The sequence below is a fragment of the Microcaecilia unicolor genome, chromosome 3 (genome assembly GCF_901765095.1).
Source record: "Microcaecilia unicolor chromosome 3, aMicUni1.1, whole genome shotgun sequence".
In the NCBI taxonomy this organism is placed as follows: domain Eukaryota; kingdom Metazoa; phylum Chordata; class Amphibia; order Gymnophiona; family Siphonopidae; genus Microcaecilia; species Microcaecilia unicolor.
In genome coordinates, this window is record NC_044033.1 from 511,253,505 (window position 1) to 511,280,047 (window position 26,543).

The following is a 26,543-nucleotide window of genomic DNA, read 5'->3' on the forward strand; positions in this document are numbered from 1 at the left end:
AAAGAGAAAAAACAAAAAAACTCCTTTTCAGTTACCCCAGAAAAGGGCATGAGCTAAACCCAAATAAAAAATAGAAACCTATGGATAGCATATAGGTATTTCAATGTTAGAAATAAACAGACAAAGAAAGCAAAAATAAAGGGCCAGAAAAATATATCTAACAGCGTAGGTGGATTCAAATAAAAGACATATTGAATTACATTACAATACACTTTTGTTTTATAGGTTGCCCTCTTCTTAAAAAAAAATAAATAAAAGACTACAGTGTAGATCATAATGCACCAAATATATAATCACAAACAGAACAACACAAATACAAAGCATAAATAGCAGAAAAAGGGGCTTGATTTATCAGACGGTGCTAGCTAAAATATTAACATGTGGAGGAGTGGCCTAGTGGTTAGAGTGGTGGACTTTGGTCCTGGGGAACTGGGTTCGATTCCCACTGCTGGCACAGGCAGCTCCTTGTGACTCTGGGCAAGTCACTTAACCCTCCATTAACCCTCCATTGCCCCATGTAAGCCGCATTGAGCCTGCCATGAGTGGGAAAGCGCAGGGTACAAATGTAACAAAAATAAAATAGATACTATTGGAGATTCTACATGGAATGTTGCTATTCCACTAGCAACATTCCATGTAGAAGGCTGCGCAGGCTTCTGTTTCTGTGAGTCTGAGTACGTGCAGGACGTCAGACTCACAGAAGCAGAAGCCTGCGCGGCCACATTGGTGATCTGCAAGGTCCGACTTCTACATGGAATGTTGCTAGTGGAATAGCAACATTCCATGTAGAATCTCAAATAGTAGCAACAGTGGAGGAGTGGCCTAGTGGTTAGGGTGGTGGACTTTGGTCCTGAGGAACTGAGTTCACTTCCCACTTCAGGCACAGGCAGCTCCTTGTGACTCTGGGCAAGTCACTTAACCCTCCATTAACCCTCCATTGCCCCATGTAAGCCGCATTGAGCCTGCCATGAGTGGGAAAGTGCAGGGTACAAATGTAACAAAAATAAAATAGATACTATTGGAGATTCTACATGGAATGTTGCTACTATTGGAGATTCTACATGGAATGTTGCTATTCCACTAGCAACATTCCATGTAGAAGGCTGTGCAGGCTTCTGTTTCTGTGAGTCTGACGTCCTGCACGTATGTGCAGGACGTCAGACTCACAGAAGCAGAAGCCTAGGCGGCCACATTGGTGATCTGCAAGGTCCGACTTCTACATGGAATGTTGCTAGTGGAATAGCAACATTCCATGTAGAATCTCAAATAGTAGCAACAGTGGAGGAGTGGCCTAGTGGTTAGGGTGGTGGACTTTGGTCCTGGGGAACTGAGTTCGATTCCCACTTCAGGCACAGGCAGCTCCTTGTGACTCTGGGCAATTTACTTAACCCTCCATTGCCCCATGTAAGCCGCATTGAGCCTGCCATGAGTGGGAAAGCGCGGGGTACAAATAAAAAAAATATATATATAAAAATATAACATGCGTTATTTACCATATGTCTCATTTTAAGAAATGGGACCTATTTACTGGTAATGTTCATTAATAGTGTTAGTGTGTGCTAAACTGGTAGTGCATTTCAGTAAATCTAGTCCAAAAACAATGGACTGTCCACTCCCCACTCAAGTATCAGAAAATTCAAGAAAGCTAGCAGCTAAATTCCCACTAAAACTCATTCTAAAATATAATGCATGAGAAAGATGCGGGACAGAAAGAGAATGGATGACAGAGAAAGGGGAAAGGCAGGGGGGATTGTGAACATGGTGGGAAAATTGGGATATGCAGGAAATGGATGGAGAGGACAGGAAGAGAGATGGACTGGGGGAGTAGCCTAATGGTTAGTGCAGTGGGCTGAGAAACCGGGAAGCTAAACCCTCCCGTTGCCCCATGGACAGAGAAAGTACCTATATGCAATAAATGTAAAACTGCTTTGGTTGTACCATGACCCTTTGAGAGGGGAAATGCTGCACATGGACAGAGGGAGGACAAGACAAGAGACTGAGAAGACTACAGCATCCATATGGCTAGGATAAAGAGACAACGAAATGCTAACAGAAATTAGAAAGACATTTGGGCAACATGATGATAGGATATTTAAGTTACTGAAAATCAAAGAAAATTTGCTCCAAGTAAGAATGAAATGGAAGCACCGATACTACAAATTAAAACAATACACAAAGTATTGTAGAAAAACCTCAGCAAGAAAAAGTCAGCTGTTCCAAACCACAATACAATCTGGCTATATTTCTATCACTGGTTAAAAAAAACAAACCTCTATCACTACCATTACATTTTGTACAATTATACTTTATTTCAATTACCCCCAATATTGCCTTATCCTCTCATCCCAGTACAACAATTACAAACCCACAACCTTATCCAGAGCATTCCATTCCCATCTCGGATTGTCTCAAAATACTAGGTGTCATTATTGATAGAAATCTTACACTTGAGTCCCAAGTCAACTCCACCGTAAAGAAAATGTTTCATTCAATGTGGAAACTCAAGTGTTTAAAACCTTTCTTCCCAAGAGATGTTTTCCGCAATCTAATTCAATCAATGGTATTAAGCCACGTTGATTACTGTAATGGAATCTATGAAGGATGTAAGGAACAACTCACAAGGAAACTCCAAACGGCACAAAACACAGCAGCCAGATTGATTTTTGGTAAGACACGATTCCAAAATGCCACACCACTCCGTGAACAATTGCACTGGCTTCCTATCAAAAAAACGCATCTCTTTCAAAATCTGCACCTTAGTCCATAAGATTATCTATGGAGTAGTCCCAGATTACACGATTGACCTAGTCAATCTCCCAATCAGAAATAGTACCAGTTCATCACGGTCTTACCTGAATCTCCATTACCCAAATTGCAAAGGACTAAAATACAAGACAACCCACGCGTCCAACTTCTGTTACATAGGTTCCGCATTGCCACAAGTGGTGAAAACAACTTATGATTACCTAAAATTCAGAAAGTCCTTAAAGACTCACCTATTCAGAAGGGCATATCCGAATGACCCAACTTAAATGACAACCCTGCAACACTTCACTACTAAAGATCGTATTGGACATTGATGAACTCTTTTACCTCAACCCAACTTGATTGAATCTTATCTTCCCTATCCCAATACAACATTTTGTACCTATCCCGTACAGGATTTGGGGAATGCCTTCACGGTATTATGTAAGACACATTAAGCCTGCTTTTTAATATATTTATAAATGATTTCTTGAGATGCGGCGACCAGAACTGAACACAATACTCAAGGTGCGGTCGCACCATGGAGCGATACAACGGCATTATAACATCCTCACACCTGTTTTCCATACCTTTCCTAATAATACCCAACATTCTATTTGCTTTCCTAGCTGCAGCAGCACACTGAGCAGAAGGTTTCAGTGTATTATCGACGACGACACCCAGATCCCTTTCTTGGTCCATAACTCCTAACGTGGAACCTTGCATGACGTAGCTATAATTCGGGTTCTTTTTTCCCACATGCATCACCTTGCACTTGCTCACATTAAACGTCATCTGCCATTTAGCCGCCCAGTCTCCCAGTCTCGTAAGGTCCTTCTGTAATTTTTCACAATTCTGTTGCGAGTTAACAACTTTGAATAACTTTGTGTCATCAGCAAATTTAATTACCTCGCTAGTTACTCTCATCTCTAAATCATTTATAAATATATTAAAAAGCAGCGGTCCTAGCACAGACCCCTGAGGAACCCCACTAACTACCCTTCTCCATTGTGAATACTGCCCATTTAACCCCACTCTCTGTTTCCTATCCTTCAACCAGTTTTTAATCCATAATAGGACATTTCCTCCTATCCCATGACCCTCCAATTTCCTCTGTGGCCTTTCATGAAGTACCTTGTCAAACGCCTTTTGAAAATCCAGATACACGATATCAACCGGCTCCCCTTTGTCCACATGTTTGTTTACTCCTTCAAAGAATTGAAGTAAATTGGTCAGGCAAGATTTCCCCACACAAAAGTCGTGCTGACTCAGTCTCAGTAATCCATGTCCTTGGATGTGCTCTGTAATTTTATTTTTGATAATAGCCTCTACCATTTTCCCCGGCACCGACGTCAGACTCACCGGTCTATAATTTCCCGGATCTCCCCTGGAGCCTTTTTTAAAAATCGGCGTTACATTGGCCACCCTCCAATCTTCCGGTACCACGCTCGATTTTAAAGATAAATTGCATATCACTAACAGTAGCTCCACAAGCTCATTTTTCAGTTCTATCAGTACTCTAGGATGAATACCATCTGGTCCTGGAGATTTGCTACTCTTCAGTTTGTTGAACTGCCCCATTACGTCCTCCAGGTTTACTGTGAAGTCAGTAAGTTTCTTCGACTCGTCCGCTTGAAATACCATTTCCAACACCGGTATCCCACCCAAATCTTCCTCAGTGAAGACCGAAACAAAGAATTCATTCAATCTCTCCGCTACATCTTTATCTTCCTTGATCACCCCTTTTACCCCTCTGTCATCCAGCGGCCCAACCGATTATGGTTTTGAATTATTGATAAATAAAACAAAGATATGCAATGTAATTATAATATTATATAGGTAAGAAGATAATTCAGAGCTAGATTCTCTCCAAAAAGATTATCCACCTGGCATGGGGCATCTGCCAACCTCTGCTGAACTGACTACTCCAAGTCAGAAACACGCAGCCATGAGAGTCGGCGCATTGCTATACTTTGAGCAGAGATCCTAGAAGCCACATTGAAAGTGTCATAGGCGCCCCTGGCCAACAATTTGACACACCTTCTGCTGCTTGGTCAACTGGTGCACTGACTTGGCCTGCTCCAGTGGGCGAGAGTCTGCCAAGTCCATCAACTTGTGCACCGAGTCACACAAATAGATGCTGGTATGATTGTATACGGGACATGAGCATTGCCTGGAACAACTTCCTCCCAAAAGAGTCCAAGGTCCTAGCTTCTCTTCCTGGGGGCGCCGAGGAACAGTCTCTAGAAATTCTGGTTGTCTTGAGAGTGGACTCCACCACCATGGAGTTGTGAAGCAACAGAGGCCATTCAAAACGAAGTGATCTGGTACTGGGTGTCAAACTTCTTGGGCATGACAGGGAGCAACAGAGGGGACTCCCAGTCCCAACTGAGGACTTCCTGGGGTACCTCGTGGAGAGTGACAATCACATCCTCAATAGGAGGAGACATGTAGTACAGGACCTCAAGCATCTTAGCCCTGTACTCATCCTCTACTTCCACATAAAAGAAAAGAATGAAAGGCTCTCCAGCAGAGAATTTCTCCTTTCAAGTGGAGAGGAGGGTTCTGAGGGGATATCATAGGACTCATCTAAGGAGAAGTACTGTGGATCCTCCTCTGACTCCCATGAGTGTTCCTCATTGACGTCGGTCAGAAACTCCTCGTGGGAGGACTGAGACCGAGCCTGCCTCAACTCTTGAGTAGCTATGTCCTTGAGAGGGGTGTTGAGGAGTCTGTTCCTACCTCGACTCTGGCGAAGCTTCCTCCACCGACGTCGAGGGGGTGCCAGCTTGGGTGGCAGTCGACACCGGGGCTACACGAGGTACATAGTACGAGGCATAAGAGGCGCATGTTTTCTCTTTAGAGCAAGTTCATTTTCTCTGTTTTGCTTAACTTTCTTTTTATATGAAAGTATTCTTTGAATTTTAGATCGTTATTATAAAAGGGGAGGTCTCCGGATGAAGCTACAGTGAAACGGGTCCCCATAGGGACCTCTACCTAAGAGTCTACAGTTTCTACATCGTTTAGACATAAGACAGCAGTTGACGATCATTTCAAGCTAAGTAATACTTCACCATATACAGTTGTTGAATGATATAATTATTGTTAAATAAAAATGCTTATTTTTTGGTTTGTTCAACAATGGTGGAAAGGAGGTTTTTAGACCAATGATGACTTGTTCAACCGACCACACACACAGGAAATATTTTGTTCCAGAAATATGGTTTAAGGTCTAAAGTAGGTCTTTTCCTCCTAGTTTTCATTTTTTTATTGAGATCAAATAAATACAGAGAAGAAATAAATATTTGCATTAATAGTTATAGAAGTACTTTACTAAATACAGCCACTGGTTTATTTGAGGATGTATCTGGATTTTTGAATGAAGGCCCTTCCTGGGCTTGTTCACTGAAGTTTGTATAGCCTGTGGAACCGAGAGGGTGGTTCACCACAGCTTGGATTATCAGAGAAACTACTTTCACTTATAAATCAAACATATAAACGGCAAGTGACCGTACTCACTTGCAAACGTGCAGAACAGACTTCCCTCTCTGCCCCGCCCTCGCGTCAAGACGTCATGACGTCAGAGGGCGGAAGAGAGAGGGAAACGGAGTTGAATTGTCGGACGCCGCCGCTGCCGCCTGGAAAGGAACATCACGCGAAACAACCTCCACCCTCCCCCCTCCGTTATCGGACCCCCTGCACTGACCTGACAACGCCTCTCACCTCCATGTGGAAGCGCTGCAGGCAGCAGCAGAGCGATCTGCTGCTGCCTGTAGCGCTTTCACACGGAGGTGAGAGGCGCTGTCAGGTCACTGCAGGGGGCCCGGCACGGAGGGGGGAGGGAGCGGCGGCGATGAGGGTAGCTGGACATGGGGGGGAGGGCAGGGGGGAGAGGCCATGGTTGCTGAAATTGGGGGGAGGGGGGGAGGCCAAGGGAAAGAGGAGGGTCGCTGGATATGGGGGGGGTGAGGATCGGTGGACGGGGTGAGGCCAGGGGAGTGAGGAGGGCTGCAATACTCACCCGTTTTTACGGGCTTAACGGCTAGTATTAATATACTCTATTGTATATGTACACACTGCTGTTAAGGTATTGTTTATAGAAAACTTTCTTATTGTAGTAGATCCAAATCACAGATTTTCATATGGATTATAGTAAAGAATTAGCAATATGTTGCCAACCACTGAAGGGGCCATAGATCAGAATAAAACTGTGCTTTGATCTTTAGATCTGTGTGTTGCCTTCAGTTTGGTGGACCATCATCTTTTGATAAGGGTTCAGAAATGGGAGGTAATAATACAACTATTAGTTAATTATATTTTTCTCACACCTTTTATCAGAAGTAGCTCAGTGAGTTCTATTCAGGTACACTGAACATTTCTCTGTCCCTGGAGGGCTCACAATCTAATTTTGTACCTGAGGCAATGGAGGGTTAACTGACTTGCCCAAGATGACAAGGAGCAGCAGTGGGATTTGAACCGGCCACCTCTGAATGTCAAGACTGGTGCTCTACTACTACTACTATTTAGCATTTCTATAGCGCTACAAGGCGTACGCAGCGCTGCACAAACATAGAAGAAAGACAGTCCCTGCTCAAAGAGCTTACAATCTAATAGACAAAAAATAAATAAAGTAAGCAAATCAAATCAATTAATGTGAACGGGAAGGAAGAGAAGAGGGTAGGTGGAGGCGAGTGGTTACGAGTCAAAAGCAATGTTAAAGAGGTGGGCTTTCAGTCTAGATTTAAAGGTGGCCAAGGATGGGGCAAGACGTAGGGGCTCAGGAAGTTTATTCCAGGCGTAGGGTGCAGCGAGACAGAAGGCGCGAAGTCTGGAGTTGGCAGTGGTGGAGAAGGGAACAGATAAGAAGGATTTATCCATGGAGCGGAGTGCACGGGAAGGAGTGAAGGGAAGGACGAGTGTGGAGAGATACTGGGGAGCAGCAGAGTGAGTACATTTATAGGTTAGTAGAAGAAGTTTGAACAGGATGCGAAAACGGATAGGGAGCCAGTGAAGGGACTTGAGGAGAGGGGTAGTATGAGTAAAGCGACCCTGGCAGAAGACGAGACGGGCAGCAGAGTTTTGAACCGACTGGAGAGGGGAGAGGTGACTAAGTGGGAGGCCAGCAAGAAGCAGATTGCAGTAGTCTAAACGAGAGGTGACAAGGGTGTGGATGAGGGTTTTGGTAGAGTGCTCGGAAAGAAAGGGGCGGATTTTACGGATGTTGTAAAGAAAGAAACGACAGGTCTTGGCAATCTGCTGGATATGAGCAGAGAAGGAGAGAGAAGAGTCAAAGATGACCCCAAGGTTTCGAGCTGAGGAGACAGGGAGAATGAGAGAGCCATCAACAGAAATAGAAAACGGGGGGAGTGGGGAGGTGGCTTTAACCACTAGGCTACCAATTTCACCTTTGCAGTGCACATTATATGCAGGTACTTTCTCCGTCCCTAAAGGCCTCACAAGTACCTGGCAGAAACCCAAATCGTGGTAACACTCCATACTACAAATCCCAGGGCATGCAGTTGCTTCTCATGTCTGTCTGAATAGCAGACTATGGACTTTTCCTCCAGGAATTTGTCCCAATCTTTTTTAAACCCAGATACACTAACCGGTTAAGACATCCTCCGGCAAAGAGTTAAAGAGCTTAACTATTCGTTAAGTGAAAAAATATTTCCTCCTATTTGTTTTAAAAGTACTGCCATGTAACTTACTCACATGTCCCCTAGTCTTTGTACTTTTGGAATCAGTAAAAAAAAAATCGATTTACTTCTACACCACTCAGGATTTTGTAGACCTCAACCATATCTCCCCTCATCTGTCTCTTTTCCAAGCTGAAGAGCCCTAACCTCTTTAGCCTTTCCTCATATGAGAGGAGTTCCATCCCCTTTATCATTTTAGTCGCTCTTCTTTGAACCTGTTCTAATTCCGCTATATCTTTTTTGAGATGCGGCGACCAGAACTGAAAGCAATACTCAAGGTCCGGATGCACCATGGAGCAATACAAAGGCATTACAGTATTTTCGGTCTTATTCACCACCCCTTTCCTAATAATTTCTAGCATCCTGTTTGCTTTTTTGGCCACAGTCACACACTGAGCAGAAGATTTCAGCGTAACACCTGTAACGACACCCAGATCTTTTTCTTGAGTGCTGACCCCCAAGGTGGAAACTAGCATCAGGTAACTAACTGATTTGGATTATTCTTTCCAATGTGCATCACCTTGCACTTGTCCACATTAAATTTCATCTTCCATTTGGATGCCCAGTCTTCCAATTTCCTAAGATCTTCCTGCAATTTTTCACAGTCCGCACATGTTTTTAACAACCTTGAATAGTTTTGTATCATCTGCAAATCAGAACTCGTCATTCTGCTTTCCATATCATTTATAAATATGATAAATAGCGCTCCACTCTTCGCCCTCCTCCATTTAAAGAAATGACCATTTAACCCTGCCCTCTGTTTTCTATCCAATAACCAATTCCTAATTCACACCAGAACCTTGCCTCCTATCCCATGACTCTCTAATTTTCTCAGTAGTCTCTCATGAAGAAGTTTATCAAAAGCTTTCTGAAAATCTAGATACACTACATCAACCAGCTCACCTTTATCCACATGTTTATTCACACCTTCAAAGAAATGAAGCAAATTGGTGAGGCAAGACTTCCCTCGGCTGAACGCACGCTGACTCTGTCCCATTAAACCATGTTTGTCTACATGTTCTGTAATTTCATTGAACTGAACCCTGGTTGCCAGGATCAAAGCCCGCTGCACAAACCATTAGGCTATTCATAAGTACATAAGTAATGCCATACTGGGAAAAGACCAAGGGTCCATCGAGCCCAGCATCCTGTCCACGACAGCGGCCAATCCAGGCCAAGGGCACCTGGCAAGCTTCCCAAACGTACAAACGTTCTATACATGTTATTCCTCGAATTGTGGATTTTTTTCCCCAGTCCATTTAGTAGCGGTTTATGGACTTGTCCTTTAGGAAACCGTCCAACCCCTTTTTAAACTCTGCTAAGCTAACCGCCTTCACCACTTCCTCCGGCAACGAATTCCAGAGTTTAATTATACGTTGGGTGAAGAAAATCTTTCTCCGATTTGTTTTAAATTTACTACACTGTAGTTTCATCGCATGCCCCCTAGTCCTAGTATTTTTGTAAAGCGTGAACAGACACTTCACATCCACCTGTTCCACTCCACTCATTATTTTATATACCTCTATCATGTCTCCCCTCAGCCGTCTCTTCTCCAAGCTGAATAGCCCAAACCTCCTTAATCTTTCTTCATAGGGAAGTCGTCCCATCCCCGCTATCAAGGTGAGGCAGTGGTTTAATTCATACCTCATAAGGAGAATGCATAGGGTCATCTGGTAGGACACTGTGTTGGACACTTTCAGTCAACACTGTGGAGTACCTCAAGGTTCCCTCATAGGCCTCGTTTTAAAACATCTTTATAGTAACCTTGGCAACTGGAATTAACACTATACTTATGCAGAGAATATATAGATTCTGGCTATTTTTGATCCCCACAAATTTCACAATTTCACACTACTTAATTCCAAATTAACGACTGTCTTTCGTTGCTTGTGAGAAAATAGGCTGCAGCTTAAATCCAAAACAAAAGCACTATTAAAATACTAGTAAGAGAAGATTTGACCAAGTTACTCCTCTTCTGAAAGCTGAGCACTGGCTGCAAATAGAATAAGAAACATTAATGAGTATCTAATGTTCAGGAAAGGTCTAAAAACGTATCTCTTCAAGAAACTGTATGGCTAATAACTTATGATACAAATGTCAAACACTGATTGCAATATAATGTCAATTACAAAAGAATGTAACACCTTCTGATAATTGTAAACCACAGTGAACCAAAGCTTGTTTTTGGATAATGTGGGATACAAGAACGAATAAAAATAAATAAATATTGTATATAATTACAGAAGTATTGCCATACTAGGACAGACCAAAGGTCCATCAAGCCCAATCCAGGTCACAGGTACCTGGCAAGATCCCAAAACAGTAGAATTCATTTTATGGTGCTTATCCTACAAATAAGCAGTGGATTTTCCCCAAGTAATTTTAATAATGGCTTATGGACTTTTCTTTTAGGAAGCTAGCCAAACTTTTTTTAAAACCTGCTAAGCTAACTGCTTTTACTACATTCTCTGGCAACAAATTCCAGAGTTTAATTACACATTGAGTGAAGAAATATTTCCTCTGATTTATTTTAAATTTACTACTTTGTAGCTTCATTGCATGCCCTCTAGTCATAGTATTTTTGGAAAGCGTGAACAAGCGATTCACGTCTATCCGTTCCATTCCACTCATTTTTTTAGACCTCAATCATATCTCCCCCTCAGCTGTCTTCTCCACACTGAAGAGCCCTAGCCACTTTTGCCTTTTCACATAGGGAAGTCGTCCCATCCCCTTATAATTTTTGTCACCCTTTTCTGTACTTTTCTAATTCTACTATATCTTTTTTGAGATGCAGTGACCAGAATTGCACACAATATTCGAGATGCAGTCGCACCATGGAGCAATACAAAGGCATTATAATGCCTTCATTTTCATTTTCCATTCCTTTCCTAATAATAATAATAATTCTATTTGCTTTCTTAGCTGCCGCTGCACATTAGCAGAGGGTTTCAACATATCATCAATGACGACACCTAGATCTCTTTCCTAGTCGGTGACTCCTAATGTGGAACCTTGCATTACGTACCTATAGTTCGAGTTCATCATTCCCACATGCATCACTTTGCACTTGCTCACAATAAATGTCATCTGCCATTTAGATGCCTAGTCTCCCAGTCTTGCAAGGTCCTTGTGAAGAAACAGTGTTTTAAGCCTGTAAAATGTATTGGATATTTTCCTGCATTATGTATGAAGTGTATTTCTCCTATTTGGCCAGCAGATGGTGCATATTTATGCTTAAAGCTGTTACAGAAGACTGACTTACATAGTAACATAGTAAATGATGGCAGATAGACCTGTACAGTCCATCCAGTCTGCCCAACAAGATACTTTATATTGTAAGGAGTATGGTAAAGAATCTGGGGAAAGAAAGGGGTTGGGGAGGAACACCAGCTACCAAAAAGGGAAAGATGACACGGTGGGGGTTCCGAGCCTGCCAAAAAGGGACATAAGAGTAGAACACTACAAGTCCCAGAAAGCCCCAGGAGAGCACCTGATAAGGGGGAGAAATAGGGTGCACCGCCCAGAGGCTCCAAAAGGGGGCCAACCAAAAAGGGAGAAAGCTGAAGCTCTACCTTGGTGGAAAAGGTGGTGGTGGAAAAAAGGGGTGGGGAAAGAACAAAGCCCAAACCCGGTTAATGAGGGAAAAGGGATTCAGCTGGAGGGGGAGGGGAGAGAGGAGAAAATGGACTGGGCTCCAGAGGAGAGAGGAGAGGTGGAGCCAGAGGCAATGGAAGAAGGGGAGCCAGAGGAGGTACCTGAGGAACCGATGGAGCTGTTGGCTCTGACTCAGTCAGAACAGGAGGTATAGTGGGCTGTCCGGGTCAAGCGGGAGGAGGTCAGGAGAAAAGGCTGACCCAGAGGGTGGGACCCGGAGGCTTTGAGCCCGCGAAAAGCCTTGCTATTTTCTTAGGACGGTGTTTGAAAAGCCAGGCTACCTTTAGGGCTGTGTTTGGAAAGGCCCTGCTGCAAGTGGACTGTGTTTAAAAGCCTTGCTATTTTCTTGGCACTGTGTTTGAAAAGCCAGGCTACATTTGGGGCTGGGTTTGGAAAGGCCCTGCTGCAAGTGGACTGTGTTTAAAAGCCTTGCTACTTTCTTGGGACTGTGTTTGAAAAGCCAGGCTACATTTGGGGCTGTGTTTGGAAAGGCCCTGCTGCAAGTGGACTGGGTTTAAAAGCCTTGCTATTTTCTTGGGACTGTGTTTGAAAAGCCAGGCTACCTTTAGGACTGTGTTTGGAAAGGCCCTGCTGCAAGTGGACTGTGTTTAAAAGCCTTGCTATTTTCTTGGGACTGTGTTTGAAAAGCCAGGCTACATTTGGGGGCCGGGTTTGGAAAGGCCCTGCTGCAAGTGGACTGTGTTTAAAAGCCTTGCTGTAAATTAAAAGGGTGCTGGAAACAGTCTGTCTCCCCAGGGAGCCGGGTTGTGAGTGGAAAGACTCCTAAGGAAGTGAGACAATAGAGGAAAAGGGCTCTGCACTGAGGACTATCAGGGTCCTTTCTACAGATGGTGGCAGTGGTGGGATCTTTCTGCAGGACCTGTCGCTAGCGAGGAGACTGGGATCAGACGGAGGGAGAAGCCCCTCGGGAGGGCCAGCGCGGGGAAAAGGCGCAGACCCATCTGGAGTTCCGGGGGAGTGCCGGCCTCGAGATGGACCCCAAGGAGATTTTCGGATGGATGACTATGCAATTTCAAAAACAACAGGAGCTGACCGCCAAAATAGTCGAAGACTCCCTGACCGCCGCTCGCGATCAACAGCAACCCGTACTGCACATGCTGCAGGATTTTTTTCAGAGAGGAGCGGCTACTCCCCGGGAGGAGGGAGCAGGAACTAATGGACAAGGGATCGGAGCAGGAGGAGCGGTAGGACCTGTATCCCTACATTCACTTAACTGGGGAAAATTGTCAGAACAAGATAATGTGGACGATTTTTTAACGGCATTTGAAAGGGTGGCTGGGGCGGCGGGGTGGCCAGGAGAGCAATGGGCTATGAGGTTAGTGCCTTCCTTGTCAGGGGAGGCATTGGCAGCCTTTAGGGATTTATCTCCTGGAGATGCTGCCAATTATGCAAGACTGAAAGAGGCTATTAAAGACCGATATGGCCTCAGTACCCAAGCTTACAGTCGCAAGTTTAGGGCCACAAAATGGGAGAAGGGTACCCCCCCTAGGGCCGTAGCAAATAAACTTATGGATTTAGTAAAAAAATGGCTGGAGCCCGAGCAACATAGCATGCAAGAGGTATTGCAGGAATTGGTGGTAGAGCAATTCCTTCAGGGGCTACCCGAAGGAATTAGGGCTGAATTAATAAAGAGGGGATGTAAGACGGTGGAGGGGGTGACGGCTGGATTAGAGTGCTACCTCGAGGCCCAGCAGTGGGGTACCCCAGGGCTGGAAGGAGGAAAGGCCCGGGTGATAGAGAAAGAGGGGCCCCCCAAAATCTCCCTCAGCAAGCCAGAGACCCCGACTTGGGGTAGGAAGTCCGAGGTAGTTGCAGGCCCGAGTAAAAAGGCTGCCCCTTTTGGGAACAGGGTGTGTTTTAAGTGTGGTAGTGCTGGACATTTAAAAAGAGATTGCCCGTGGCGAGAGGGATGGATCTCGCATCTGGAAGAAGAGGGTATGCCCCGGTACTTGACTCAGGTTAAGGTAGAAGGGATACCCGTTACGGCAATACTAGACTCAGGCGCAGATCAATCCATGATCTCTAGAGGGCTCTGGGAACAGATACGGAGGAGGAGACCTCGGGTGGGGGAGATCTATGAAGGAAGAGTGGCCATACAATGTATTCATGGGGCTAAGACGCCTTATGCCCTCCACAGGGTCAACTTACAGGGACCCCTGGGGGACGTAAAGCTGGCGGTGGCTATTCTGCCCAGATTACCCCAAAAGATGATCTTAGGAAGGGATTGGCCCCAGTTTAGGGAATGTATGGGGGGGAAAACAGTGTTGGTTACCACCAGAGCTCAGTCTAGCCGGGAGGCAGATAGGGGCGGAGAGGACCTCGGGGATGTTTTTCCTTTTCAAGGCGAGGTCCTGGGGGATCCAGGCCGAGAAAGGAAAGGGAAGACCGTGAAAAGAAAGGAACAGAAGGATAGAAGGGAGGCTCTTCAGAGGGTACAGAGGGAAAGCTACCTGCCGGTGGTCCCGGAGGAATTGAGGGAACAGTTTCCCCAATTTCACCGAGAGCAGGCCACAGACCCTACTCTGGAGTATGCGTGGAAGAGGGCCCGCCAGGGGGAGGGCCAGGCAGCCTCCGGGTTCATGGTGGACGGGAATATATTGTATAGGAAGGTGCCTAGCTGGGAGGACACGGGGGGAGGGAAACAGCTAGTGGTACCCCGGGCATTCCGTTCTCTGGTAGTAAGGTTGGCCCATGATCATCCCTTGGGAGGGCATAAGGGCTCCCAAGCTACACTAAACCAAATATTGGCCCGATTTTATTGGCCAGGGATTTATGGGGAGGTCGAAAGATACTGTAAATCCTGTCCCAACTGTCAAAAGGTGTCGGACAGATTCCCGCCAAAAGCCCCTTTAATGCCGCTGCCTAGGGTAGACCAACCTGGGAGGAGAATGGCCATGGATATCGTGGGGCCGGTGACAAGGTCACAGCGAGGGTTCCTCTACGTGTTAGTAGTGATGGACATGGCCACCCGGTATCCATGGGCCTTGCCCTTAAGGAATATTTCAGCGAGGAATATCGCTAGGGAGCTTATAAAAATTTTTTGCGAGGTAGGATTCCCCCAAGAAATATTGACTGACCGGGGGTCCAATTTTATGTCGCAGACCTTGAGGCAGGTATGGGAGGCCTTTGGAATAAAACATATACGTACGGCGGCTTACCATCCCCAAACAAATGGGATGGTGGAACGTTTTAACCGAACATTAAAGGGTATGCTGAAAAGAGCCTTGGGGGCGGACAGGACCGGGTGGGACCAGCTGTTACCATTCGTGTTGTACGCCTACCGAGAAAAGGTGCAAGCCTCCTTAGGGGTTTCTCCCTTCGAATTAATGTTTGGGAGGCGCCCCAGGGGTATGTTAGATATAGTGCAGGAGCACTGGGTACCACCCAAAATGACAGATAAAACTGTGGTGGAGTATTTACAGGATCTAAGGGGCCGGATAGACAGGATCCAAGAATATGCCCGAGACCAACTAGAACATAGCCAAGAACAACAAAAGGGGTACTATGACAAAGGGACCCGGGGAAGGGAGTTTGACACAGGGGATAAGGTCTTGATATTAATTTCGGAGGATCCCCATAGATTCTCCGCCCGGTGGAAAGGACCTTGGGTGGAAAGGAGGAGACTCGGTCCCCTCACCTATGAGGTGGCGAATGAGAGGGGTAGAGTACAAACATTTCACGTTAATCTAATGAAGCCCTGGGTAGCTAGGGTAGGGTATCAGGCCTGTGAGGAGGAACAGGGGAGTGAGGAGTTAGGGCCTCAAATTAGGGAGATTTTTAAGCACGGGGAGCCTGGAGTTAATCCCCAGTTGCCCCAGGAGAAAAGGAAGGAAATAGGAAGGCTCTTAGAGCGCTTTAAGGATGTGTTGACGGCCTGTCCGGGGAGTACCCACTTAATAGAGCACGAGATAATCACCGAACCGGGGAAGATCGTAAGGCAAAGGCCTTATAGACTCTCTCCGATGAAGAGGAGGGAAGTCATTACCCAAGTACAAGAAATGTTAGACTTTGGGGTAATTGAGGAGTCCCATAGTCCTTGGTCCAGCCCGGTAGTGTTAGTACCTAAACCTGAAGGCGAATGCAGATTTTGTATTGATTTCAGACGGCTTAACACGATCTCCCAAACGGATGCTTATCCCATGCCGTATATAGAAGAGCTAGTGGACAGGTTGGGAGCTGCACAGTATTTGACTGCTTTAGATTTAACAAAAGGGTACTGGCAAATCCCCCTGTCTCACGAGGCCCAAGCGAAGACCGCTTTTAGTACCCCCATGGGCTTATACCAATTTAAAAGGCTGCCTTTTGGCCTCAATTCCGCTGCGGCCAGCTGCCAACGCTTGCTTGACCGAGTCCTCAGACCACATCAAGCCTATGCGGCAGCGTATATGAATGATGTGGTAATCCACAGTGAGGACTGGGACACCCATTTGAAGCAGGTAGGGGCAGTGCTGCAAGCTTTACGGGAGGCGGGTCTTACCCTTAACCCTAAAAAGTGCTGCTTTGCCCAATATAGGGTCAAGTACTTAGGCTATAACGTAGGCCGAGGAGAGGTGCGGCCTTTATTGAACAAAGTTCAAGGCATACAAGAATTTCCTCGGCCTAACCGGAAAAAACAGTTGCGACGATTCCTAGGTATGGTGGGCTATTACAGGCGATTCATCCCTCACTTTTCCGAAATCGCTACTCCCTTAACAGATATGTTGAAGGGTAGGAACCCCGATCAGCTGAGATGGGGGGAGGAGGAGTTGCGGGCCCTAGAGCGGATGCAGAATGCCTTGTGCCAGGAACCGGTGTTGAGGGCAGTAGATTTCAGAAAACCTTTTATCCTGCAAACCGATGCTTCAGGTAGGGGGCTAGGGGCAGTGCTATCTCAAGAACACGAAGAGGCAGAGCACCCGGTTCTGTATCTGAGCCGAAAACTCCTACCACATGAGACCCATTATTCCACCATAGAGAAGGAGTGCCTAGCCATAAGATGGGCGGTGCAGGAGTGTACAGTCTATCTGGAAGGTCGCCCCTTTAAGTTGGTGACGGATCATGCTCCACTGAAATGGCTTAATTTAATGAAAAACAACAATGGAAGGCTGATGCGCTGGTATTTAGCCTTGCAACCCTTCCAGTACACAGTGGAGCATCGTCCGGGGAGGTGTCTGGCGAATGTGGACGCCCTATCCCGGGTAGGAGACGAGACAGAGGAAAAAGAAAAACAGGGGGGGAGTGAGAGCTTAAGGGGGGGGGGGGGTATGTAAGGAGTATGGTAAAGAATCTGGGGAAAGAAAGGGGTTGGGGAGGAACACCAGCTACCAAAAAGGGAAAGATGACACGGTGGGGGTTCCGAGCCTGCCAAAAAGGGACATAAGAGTAGAACACTACAAGTCCCAGAAAGCCCCAGGAGAGCACCTGATAAGGGGGAGAAATAGGGTGCACCGCCCAGAGGCTCCAAAAGGGGGCCAACCAAAAAGGGAGAAAGCTGAAGCTCTACCTTGGTGGAAAAGGTGGTGGTGGAAAAAAGGGGTGGGGAAAGAACAAAGCCTGAACCCGGTTAATGAGGGAAAAGGGATTCAGCTGGAGGGGGAGGGGAGAGAGGAGAAAATGGACTGGGCTCCAGAGGAGAGAGGAGAGGTGGAGCCAGAGGCAATGGAAGAAGGGGAGCCAGAGGAGGTACCTGAGGAACCGATGGAGCTGTTGGCTCTGACTCAGTCAGAACAGGAGGTATAGTGGGCTGTCCGGGTCAAGCGGGAGGAGGTCAGGAGAAAAGGCTGACCCAGAGGGTGGGACCCGGAGGCTTTGAGCCCGCGAAAAGCCTTGCTATTTTCTTAGGACGGTGTTTGAAAAGCCAGGCTACCTTTAGGGCTGTGTTTGGAAAGGCCCTGCTGCAAGTGGACTGTGTTTAAAAGCCTTGCTATTTTCTTGGCACTGTGTTTGAAAAGCCAAGCTACATTTGGGGCTGTGTTTGGAAAGGCCCTGCTGCAAGTGGACTGTGTTTAAAAGCCTTGCTATTTTCTTAGGACTGTGTTTGAAAAGCCAGGCTACCTTTAGGGCTGTGTTTGGAAAGGCCCTGCTGCAAGTGGACTGTGTTTAAAAGCCTTGCTATTTTCTTAGGACTGTGTTTGAAAAGCCAGGCTACCTTTAGGGCTGTGTTTGGAAAGGCCCTGCTGCAAGTGGACTGTGTTTAAAAGCCTTGCTATTTTCTTGGCACTGTGTTTGAAAAGCCAGGCTACATTTGGGGCTGGGTTTGGAAAGGCCCTGCTGCAAGTGGACTGTGTTTAAAAGCCTTGCTACTTTCTTGGGACTGTGTTTGAAAAGCCAGGCTACATTTGGGGCTGTGTTTGGAAAGGCCCTGCTGCAAGTGGACTGGGTTTAAAAGCCTTGCTATTTTCTTGGGACTGTGTTTGAAAAGCCAGGCTACCTTTAGGGCTGTGTTTGGAAAGGCCCTGCTGCAAGTGGACTGTGTTTAAAAGCCTTGCTATTTTCTTGGGACTGTGTTTGAAAAGCCAGGCTACATTTGGGGGCCGGGTTTGGAAAGGCCCTGCTGCAAGTGGACTGTGTTTAAAAGCCTTGCTGTAAATTAAAAGGGTGCTGGAAACAGTCTGTCTCCCCAGGGAGCCGGGTTGTGAGTGGAAAGACTCCTAAGGAAGTGAGACAATAGAGGAAAAGGGCTCTGCACTGAGGACTATCAGGGTCCTTTCTACAATATGTATACCCTAGTTTGATTTGTCCTTGCCTTTCTCAGGGCACAGACCATAGAAGTCTGCTCTGCACTGTTCTTGTACTAAGTTCTGAAGCTAATGTCGAAGCCCCTTAAAATTTACACTCCAGCCCATCCCGATCCATTCAGTCACGATCAGGGCATAGACCGTAGAAGTCTGCCCAGCTCCTGTTTTGTTTCCCAATTACCGGCGGCGTCACCCAATCTCTGCTAAGATTCTGCGGAACCATTCCTTCTAAACAAGATTCCTTTGTGTTTATCCCACGCATTTTTCAATTCCGTTACCGTTTTCATCTCCACCACCTCCCGTGGCAGGGCATTCCAAGTATCCACCACTCTCTCTGTGAAAAAATACTTCCTGATCTTTTTCTTGAGTCTGCCCCCCTTCAATCTCATTGCATGTCCTCTAGTTCTACCGCCTTCCCATCTACGGAAAAGGTTTGTTTGCAGATTAATACCTTTCAAATATTTGAACGTCTGTATCATATCACCCCTGTTTCTCCTTTCCTCCAGGGTATACATGTTCAGGTCAGCAAGTCTCTCCTCATACGTCTTGTAATGCAAATCCCATACCATTCTCATAGCTTTTCTTTGCACCGTTTCAATTCTTTTTACATCCTTAGCAAGATACGGCCTCCAAAACTGAACACAATACTCCAGGTGGGGCCTCACCAACGACTTGTACAGGGGCATCAACACCTCTTTTCTTCTGCTGGTCACACCTCTCTCTATACAGCCTAACAACCTTCTAGCTAGGGCCACCGCCTTGTCACACTGTTTCGTCGCCTTCAGATCCTCAGATACTATCACCCCGAGATCCCTCCCCCGTCCGTACATATCAGACTCTCACCGCCTAACACATACGTCTCCTGTGGATTTCTACTCCCTAAGTGCATCACTTTGCATTTCTTCGCATTGAATTTTAATTGCCAAACATTAGACCATTCTTCTAGCTTCCGCAGATCTTTTTTCATGTTTTCCACTCCCTCCCGGGTGTCCACTCTGTTACAAATCTTAGTATCATCCACAAAAGGGCAAACTTTACCTTCTAACCTTTTGGCAATGTCACTCACAAATATATTGAACACGGCCCCAGCACCGATCCTTGAGGCACTCCACTACTCACCTTTCCCTCATCCGAGCGAATTCCATTAACCACCACCCTCTGGCGTCTGTCCATCAACCAGTTCCTAATCCAGTTCACCACGTCAGGTCCTATCTTCAATCTGTCAAGTTTATTCAAGAGCCTCCTGTGGGGAACTGTGTCAAAAGCTTTGCTGAAATCTAAGTAGATTACGTCTATAGCACGTCCATGATTCAATTTTCCAGTCACCCAAAGAATTCAATGACATTCATTTGGCATGATTTACCTTGCAACTTATTGGCTTCCAGGAAATTTACTATTCTTTCCTTCAGCATCGCTTCCATTACTTTTCCAATAACTGAAGCGAGGCTTACTGACCTGTAGTTTCCAGCTTCTTCCCTATCACCACTTTTGTGAAGAGGGACCACATCCACTGTTCTCAAATCCCACGGAACCTTCCCGTCTCAGTATATAGTGGGCAGTGGAAGAATTTTGGTATTGTTTGCTAGTTTATCATTTTACTCTGGTAACAGACCATGAGATTTCAAGCGGCTGGCCTGCCATAAAGAATCAAACAGCTAAATTATGAGATGGGTCTTGAGTCTACAGCCTTTCTAGTTTGCTATATGGAACTGGGGCCCAGATACACAAAACCTAACGAGACAGCAATGTGGTTTTTACACTGATTCTAGCAGACCAGAGAGGCCCAGGGAAGACAAGAGCAGCTCTCTAGCATATGCATTCACCACAGATGTGCAAGCAGAAAACGCTTAATGCAGGTAGGCCACGTTTTACCTTGTAGCCTTGTGAAATCTTATTCCTGGAGGCCAGGGCAGAGTCAGACCTGGTTTTGGTTAACTTTAAAGACAAAAGACTATATACACAGAGCTACAGCATTTCTACTACTCTTCAGTGAAATTGTAATAACAAACAAAACCACACACACACACACACAATACACAGATTGAGTAAATAATGTATAGAATCTGTGTCACTGATGCTTATAGCACAATTCTGTTTCCTCAACAACCTTAATTGAAGGTTATTTCTGCACTGGCACAATTCCAAACACCTTATTCACTGAACTCCTAAATAACCACTATCAGGGAAGCAGTTTCTCCTTACTTGCCTACCCTCAACATCTCTTATGAACACTTGTGATAAAGAAATAAATAGAAATAAAACAAAACAGAGAAAAGAAAATAAGATGATACCTTTTTTATTGGACTAACTTAATACGTTTTTTTTTTTTATTAGCTTTCAAAGGTAACCCTTCTTCTTCAGATCAGAAATAAGCAAATGTTGATAAATAACAGTATATAAGTGAAGCAGCAAGCATTCCAATGACAGTTTCACAAGAAGGGGATGGGGTGGGTAAGGTGAGAAACAGGTGGAGCTAGATGGGTGAGAGACATCATGTGAAAAATGCCAGTGCCAACCAGGACGTCACCTGTGTGGGACAGCACTTGGAGGAGTGGCCTAGTGGTTAGGGTGGTGGACTTTGGTCCTGAGGAACTGAGTTCGATTCCCACTTCAAGCACAGAAAGCTCCTTGTGACTCTGGGCAAGTCACTTAACCCTCCATTGCCCCATGTAAACTGCATTGAGCCTGCCATGAGTGGGAAAGCGCGGGGTACAAATGTAACAAAAATAAAATAGATACTATCGGATATTCTACATGGAATGTTCCTACTATTGGAGATTCTACAGGGAATGTTGCTATTCCACTAGCAACATTCCATGTAGAAGGCTGCGCAGGCTTCTGTTTCTGTGAGTGTGACTTACGTGCAGGACGTCAGACTCGCAGAAGCCTGCGTGGCCACATTGGTGATCTGCAAGGGCCGACTTCTACATGGAATGTTGGAATAGCAACATTCCATGTAGAATCTCAAATAGTAGCAACAGTGGAGGAGTGGCCTAGTGGTTAGGGTGGTGGACTGTGGTCCTGAGGAACTGAGTTCAATTCCCACTTCAGGCACAGGCAGCTCCTTCTGACTCTGGGCAAGTCACTTAACCCTCCATTGCCCCATGTAAGCCGCATTGAGCCTGCCATGAGTGGGAAAGCGCGGGGTACAAATGTAACAAAAAAACAAAACCAGAACACTGTATCAATGATTTTATGGTGAGAATACTAAAATGAAACTTTAAGACAATCCAGGAACATAAGATCTTTTAAGTCAAAATGATTAAATAGTTTGACACCCACCAGACAGGACTTAACAAAGATCTGGGTTTTCTAGTAGAGAGTTGAACGGGGACAGAAATCTTACCTGTCCCCACCCATCCCCGCAAAAATGTAATGGTACATTAAAAAAATTCCTGTCAGCTCTCTCAGTCTCTCTCTGGGTTCGAGCCGCAGCACTTCAGGCAAGTAAGGAACAGAAGTTGGAACACACTGGTGCGCACATGTAAGACTTCTTTGATACACTGGCACGTGCACGCCACATGCACGCAACAGTAGGTCAGGTGACATCTGATGCTCATGCCTAGGTCAGAGCAGAGGTCTGTGCATCAGCCCAGGAGCAGAGAGAATTAATGGTAACATAGTAAATGACAGCAGAAAAAACTGGAACGGTCCATCCAGTCTGCTCAATAGTCACATTCATTATCAATTCATGATTAAATCAACAATGAATGTGATATCATATACTTTCAGTGGCGTTTCTGGGACATAGACCATAGAAGTCCACCTGGCCCTATCCTTATGTTCCAACAGCTGGAGTTGCCCTCAAAGCCCACTCCAGCCTATTTCATCTTCTCATTTGCGGGACACAGACCGTAAAAGTCTACCCAGCACTGTCCTCATGTTCCAGCCACTAAAGTTGCTGTCTAAGCCCTTTCCAGCCCATCCTAAACCAGATTGCCATATATGAGACACAGACCGTACAAGTCTGCCCGGTACTGGCCCTAGTTCATCACAGCCGGAGTCGCCATCTAAGTGTCACTTGAACATCCACACAAATGCCGCCATTTAAGTTTAGATTTTTTATTTAACTTCCATTTTCTAATTAGAGACCCTCAGTGTTCATCCCACACCTTTTTGAATTTCATCACCATTTGTACCTCTACCACCTCCTTAATGGAGACTTTCCGCATCTGTGCTGTTAAAGCAAAGAGGAGGAGGAGGAGTCAGCACTCAAAGAACTTGGCATTCAGTAGGTGAGAGACTGGTGCAAGTGCAGCATACACTTCCATGGGAACCCGGCAGGAACTGCTTCCGTCCCCACGGGAACCCGGCAGGAACTGCTTCCGTCCCCACGGGAACCCGGCAGGAACTGCTTCCGTCCCCACGGGAACCCGGCAGGAACTGCTTCCGTTCCCACGGGAACCCGGCAGGAACTGCTTCCGTCCCCACTGGAACCCAGCAGGAACTGCTTCCGTCCCCAAGGGAACCCTGTTCCCGTGCAGGTCTCTATTTTCTTGTCCATTATAAACCATAAAATTCTACTGCTTTGTCACCCTCTTATCTACCATGCATCTCTCCCTGTCAATCACCCCACCCAGCTCTACCTGTTTCTCTCACCTTACCCACCTCACCCCCTTCGCTTAACTTATATATACTGTTATTTATTAACATTTGCTTTATTTGTGATCTGAAGAGGTGGAATTACCTTTGAAAGCTCATCAAAAATGTATTTAGTCCAATAAAGAAGGTATCATCTTATTTTCTTTTCTATGTTTTGTTTTATTTCTATTTATTATCTTTAAACGTGCACTAACACGGCTACCACGTCATCCTACTCTGATAAAGCAACCAATTTTCCTTTATATATCTCCTCCCATCCAAAACACTAACCAATTTTTTTTCTTCTCCTAACCTGTTTCCTACTTTACCATTTCTCACACCAACATACACTGGAGTAACTCTCTGAGTGCCTCCATTTAAGCACCCCCAATGCCTGCTCTGTAACAGCATCCAGACACCCAGATTTCATTATAGAACACTGGAGTAATTTTATATTGGTGTACATTACATTTACATGCCTCCAGTCGCACTAGCCACAGACAAAGAATAACTGGGGATGCAGGGGCAAAGCTACGGGTGGGCCTGGGTGGGCCCATGCCCATCCAATCTCGGCTCAGGCCCGCCCACCCAAGCGCACACACTGCAGCAGCCTTTTTCCACTGTATGAGTCATCGCGTAGCGTACCACGGCACGGCAGACGGCACCCGCTCAGCTGATCTCCAGAGTCCACCTACCTTTCGGGCTTGCAGAGAGGCAGATTCGGGTCGGCACGGCACGCAGTGGCAGCGGCACTGAAATGCAGGTCGCGTCGCGATGCTCGTTGTTCCATCCTACGCGGTATGACATAGCCATGTACGGCGGCGTGCTCAGCCTCAGCTCAGCCTCGCTCTCGGCCATCAGGGCAGGCTAAACAATAACGGCACGCAGTCGCTTACAGGGTTGAGCATTGAGCTAGTGCGAGCCTGGCCCTGGAAACGCGGGAAAAGTTTTTCGAGACGAGTTCCAAGCAGTTGCCAGCCCAATTTCTGGGTGGGGTAAGCACTTCACTATATATATCTATATCTATATATATTTATATATAGTGCCCACCCGTTCAAACTTTGCACCCTGGTCCACAAAATCATCCATGGTGACACCCCAGCCTATATGTCAGACCAAATAGATCTACCACCCAGGAACGCAAAAAGATCCTCTCGCACATTACTTAATCTACATCCTCCCAAATGCAAGGGTCTGAAATACAAATGAATGCATGCATCTATCTTTTCCTATACAAGCACGCAACTCTGGAACGCGCTGCCACGCAACCTGAAAACGGTCTATGAATTGACCAATTTCCGCAAACTATTGAAAACCTACCTCTTCGACAAGATATATCACAAAGATCAACATGTGTAACTGTATAATTTAACATGTGTAACTGTATAGTCTTAAAACTCCCAGACTGTCTTATAATGTTTTATAATGTATTTCTGCTCTAACGCACTCATGTATTTCACCACCACGTAACACAAAACCCTCTGTAAACCAAATGTATATTCACTGCTATTTCCAATATCCATGACGAAATGTAAGCCACATTGAGCCTGCAAAGAGGTGGGATAATGTGGGATACAAATGCCATAAAATAAATAAATATTAGCTCTGGGCCCAGCCAAAATGTCAGGTCTAGCTACGCCACTGTGGGGATGACTAAATACTGCAGGGACACACTTAAGTATGAGCCCCACCCGTGTTCCAGCCATTTATGTGTACTGTTTCAGAATAGTGTTCAGGCGCCCTGCTGATAAATGTACATTTATGCATGCAAGTGGTAGTATATTCAGGTACTTATTTTGTATCAGGGGCAATGGAGGGTTAAGTGACTTGCCCAGAGTCACAAGGAGCTGCAGTGGGAATCGAACTCTGTTCCCCAGGATCGAAGTCCACTGCACTAACCACTAGGCTACTCCTCCACTAGCAACATTCCATGTAGAAGCCTGGCCTTGCAGCTCAGCAATGCGTCCGCGCAGGCTTCTGCTTCTGTGAGTCTGACATCCTGCACGTACGTGCAGGACATCAGACTCACAGAAACAGAAGCCTGCGCGGCCGCGTTGCTGATCTGCAAGGCCAGGCTTCTACGTGGAATGTTGTTAGTGGACTAGCAACATTAACATTCCATGTAGAATCTCAAATAGTAGCAACAGAATCTCCAATAGTAGCAACATTCCATCTAGAATCTCAAATAGTAGCAACATTCCATGTAGAATCTCAAATAGGGAAAAGGGAAATGGGACTTGATATATTGCCTTTCTGAGGTTTTTGCAACTACATTCAAAGCGGTTTACATATATTCAGGTACTTATTTTGTACCAGGGGCAATGGAGGGTTAAGTGACTTGCCCAGAGTCACAAGGAGCTGCAGTGGGAATCAAACTCGGTTCCCCAGGATCGAAGTCCACTGCACTAACCACTAGGCTACTCCTCCACTAGCAACATTCCATGTAGAAGCCTGGCCTTGCAGCTCAGCAATGCGTTCGCGCAGGCTTCTGCTTCTGTGAGTCTGACGTCCTGCAGGACGTCAGACTCACAGAAACAGAAGCCTGCGCGGCCGCGTTGCTGATCTGCAAGGCCAGGCTTCTACGTGGAATGTTGTTAGTGGAATAGCAACATTAACATTCCATGTAGAATCTCAAATAGTAGCAACATTCCATCTAGAATCTCCAATAGTAGCAACATTCCATGTAGAATCTACAAATAGTTTCAACATTCCATGTAGAATCTCAAATAGGAAAAGGGAACTGGGACTTGACATACTGCCTTTCTGAGGTTTTTGCAACTACATTCAAAGCGGTTTACATATATTCAGGTACTTACTTTGTACCAGGGGCAATGAAGGGTTAAGTGACTTGCCCAGAGTCACAAGGAGCTGCAGTGGGAATCGAACTCAGTTCCCCAGGATCAAAGTCCACCGCACTAACCACTAGGCTACTCCTCCACTCCTTCCTTTTTTAGCCTCAATCTACAATTTTTACCAATGGCTCCTTCACCGAACCTGTCAGAAGACTAAAAGATTTCCTGCTGACTTGTCAGGTCACTTGCTTTAATGGCTTTTCTTTCTTGAGCTCCCATGTTGCATAGTAACACAGCATAAACTTTTTTTTTTTTCCTTCCTTCAAGGTTTGTACTCA

General features: G+C 45.8%; 1 protein-coding gene across 1 annotated transcript in view; it reads right to left on the reverse strand.

Annotated features, from left to right (window-relative positions):
* LOC115467293 (cytochrome b5 reductase 4-like) overlaps positions 1-26,543 on the reverse strand; it is a 178,570-nt gene that overhangs the window by 9,245 nt on the left and 142,782 nt on the right. The window lies entirely within an intron of this gene.